Here is a 3,924-nt window from a genome sequence, read left to right as displayed (position 1 = left end):
GATTTTAATTTCTTCATAGTTTATAATATTTGGTCCCTAAACATTATTAATTGATTTTATTACCCCACTTTTGAAGTGGGTGCTGTATAGCACTCATCATGGTCATCCTTCTCTCCTTAATATGTTGGTTCATTCATTCCCCATTTACCAGTCCCTTCATTTGCCTAGTATTCTTATCGATCACTCTTTTTAACAAAAATATTTGGCTAGCATCTTGACAGTAATGAGCTGTACGGTACTTTTCAGTTCTATCAGACACCCTATTTTTAATTGGCTGATACATTGAATTTCTCTTAAAGGGATAATTCGTGATTTTTCACTTTTCATCTTATTATGTTCATAATACCATAAAAAACATATTCACCAAGTTTTATTTCGATATGAAAAGTAATAAAGAAGAAAATTGGGAATTATTAATTTTATTTTTTCAAACTTCCTGACTTATGTGACGTAGTTTAAGTCTTTGAGCATGCTGGGAGTGAAATTAATCTCATTTAAGTCTTGTTCGTTAACCATCTAATAACGCTATTTAAAGCGCATCGACGACCTTTGGTGTAGCTATTAACCAACGAAAAGTAAGTGATAGCCATGCAACTTTTAAAATTAGATTGTAGGATTTATGTGTGGATTTTTTATACGAATTCTAGTAATTAAAGTAAATAATACAATAGAACATTTTTATGATTTTTTTCTTCAAACACTTTAAACAAACATATGAAACTGACACGATCGATAGTGTTTTGAAAAATACATGTTTGTATTCTGAACTTTTTGCGTCATTCCAGCAAACATTTTCACTTGCTCTGTGGAAATAAAATGTGTATTAATTTGTGACACTTAGTGAATGTTGAATGCGTAGTTAAACTGCAGGTAATTAAAAGATTAGCATTATGTAATTCTAATCTTTTGATCTTCATTCAGTGACATCTAGGCGTCACGGTTCACCATTTCATGTGTGAACAACATTTCATATGAATGATATACGGGAGTCAGTTATAGTTTTAGACACAGAAATGTAAGAAAAAGAATTAAAATGAATTTTATACGGGAGAAATAAGGTCGCACAATAACTGGATAGCTGTTGTATATTTTTATATAATTTGCATAAGCTCAATTTTAAATGAATTATGATTTCTGATTACTTTTGTAACGATAAAATACTGAATTATTTTAATTGAATAAATTTATAAATAAAAATAGCCTTCTAAACACGAGTGTATGAACTAAAAATTGTACTTTTTTAAATTAGAATCGGCAACCTTTAATATTTCAAACAGATTGCAATTATATAATTTAGTCCATCCAAAGCGATCTTTATTTACCTATTTAGGAATTAATGTTCTCATCAAAATATTTTAAATCTCGCAACGCATGAATACTTGAACAGCTATTTGAAAAAAGATGTTTTAAAAAATTGAGAGGAAATTTAAGGATCCTCTTGGAATGGAATCGAAAAATTACGAATAGATATTCTTTTCAAGTGTGAAAAACGTTAACCAAATTTATTCATAATCGGGAGCGTCCTTATTAAAATAGTCTTCTTCTCACAACGTATAATACTTTAACTATTTGACCAACGATGTTTAAAAAAAACAACGAATTTAATGTCATCTTAAAGTCTGTTCAACTGGCAAGAATACCCCTAAAGCGGACAAGCAGTTTATTCTTTAAATTGCTGTCATTGAATATCAAGAAAGAAAATAAATCCCGAAATTAATTTGAAACTTTAATACTCAATAGTTTTCCTAGAAAATATTCACATCCCTTGGGGTTTGTTAGTGTACGTCCAATTGCATATATTTTACATGAATGTCGGAACAATTTTGATGAAGTCGAATTTCTTCCTTTATTCGAGAATTATCTAATTGATATATAAATTTGTGATTTTACTATGTTCATAACTTCGATGAACCGAAGCAAGTTATATATCGACCTGTATTTAAATCAAATTGGTCCTCTTCTTCTTCTTCTTCTTCTTCTTCTTCTTCTTTTGGTATACAATAGTCTATCGAATTCGATGATTACATACTGTTGGCATACGTGGACTAGTCTATTTACAAAACTGTTACCCCGATTTACACAAAATGTATGTTTCTTTCTTATGTTCAATGTATACATGTATATATTTTAAATTTGGATATAGCTCCGTAACTTCACGGCTATACAGGCGTAGAAACTAATCGTCGACAAGTGCGTAAATTTTTTTTTAAATCAATATTTCTGGTATGTGCCAATCTGTCCTTTACTATTGACAACGAGTATATATTACATTTTCCCAAATTAAACCTTGGAAAAAAATGTAAATAGATTTATATTTCATCAAATCTTTTTTTCTTTTTTTTTGGTATTATTTATATTTTTATAAATAATATTCTTTACACCAGTAATGTTATTTATAAACAAGCGTATGAATTTAGTAATGACTAGTATATTATATCACTTTTGGACACGCAAGACAGAGAATATACACCTGATAGTTCAAAATGGAGAGTTATAAGTTATCGGCCGTGTACACTGATCAATACCTACAGAAGTGAAATGATGCATGAACTTGCAAGCCCGACAGGAAATCGCTTGAATACCTGGACGTGTCACCTCACACCCCTCACAATACCTTTGGGAGTAATACCTTTAGCCATGCTGGTGATCAGATGAGGGAAGATACGAATTTGTTTGAATAAAATTTATTACTTTAAAGAATTATAAACGAATTAGATTTTCGAAAACAATTTTCACGGAACACTTATTTATGATTTGAAGTTTGACTTTTTAACTAATTCCAATATTAACAGTTTAAAAATAACAGACTATGGTTATTTAAAAAAAAATAAGAACATTTTCCGTATCAATTTAGTTAGTCAGATAAAACTACCGTACGATTGACAAGATATCGACACGCAATTACGACTACATCGGTTACTGTGGTTTTGGTCCTTTGTGGTTTATAGACATATCGTGATTTTTAATCGGAGAAGATGACAAAATGGCGGAACGCAGAGAATTGATACTCTAAATTTAAAATCGATGGTGATCTCTTATCTAGCGGAATAAAACTTTAATATCTATAAATTTGAGCATTTCTATACAGAATGGACATAATATCAATTTTTGATTTTTTTGCGAAGTTTCCCTTTAATGTTGAATAAAACCCTATTTTCAATTGGCTGATTCTTTGAATTTCTCTTTATGTTGAATAAATTTAAAAGTTATTTGTAACACATTTCTCTAGTACACTCTGATATAAGTGGCTGTACATGATATATAAGAGTAGATTAAAACAAGAAAGTCATAAACAGTTCAGGAAATAGGGATCTTATGTTATGTCAATGATAAATTTGTAGAAAAAAGCTAAAAGAGACATTTTATTATAAATGAATGGAGATCAAGGGTCTACATCAATGAAACATTATTAACAAACAACACAACACAAAAAAAATCACAAGAGTATATATTTAATGAGATCTTTAACCTTAAAATTCTGATTTATCATTTTCACTAAATATACATCTGAGAGGGCAATCACATTTTCACAATAAGTGAGGTCATTTCTGTGATACTGTTAGGTGGAGGGGAAATATTTACAGCTGTGTACCTGGTATTAAAAATAATTACAAAAGCAGTTTGATTGAATCTTCATTGAAGCCATCACTCACTTTTGAAAAAGTTTTGAGGAAAGATTATAGTTTCAAATGGGATATCATCAGATGTATGCTGACCAAGTCTTTCTTTTCTTTCACTAATTCTGTCAAATTTTGTTATGGTTATAAAGTCTGGTGAGAAAAGTAATATACATAACACACTAGTTAAAAAGTTTCTTATCTGGTTTAAAGTCGGCATAACTGGATATTTCATCTGACTGGTATATTCTACACAGATTATGAGGTTGTTTTTAATAACCTTGACCTCCAAGAAGGGTCTCCCACT

The sequence above is a fragment of the Mytilus galloprovincialis genome, chromosome 6, assembly GCF_965363235.1.
Source record: "Mytilus galloprovincialis chromosome 6, xbMytGall1.hap1.1, whole genome shotgun sequence".
In the NCBI taxonomy this organism is placed as follows: domain Eukaryota; kingdom Metazoa; phylum Mollusca; class Bivalvia; order Mytilida; family Mytilidae; genus Mytilus; species Mytilus galloprovincialis.
The sequence above is the reverse complement of the archived record's forward strand: the minus strand, read 5'-3'. Positions refer to the sequence as shown.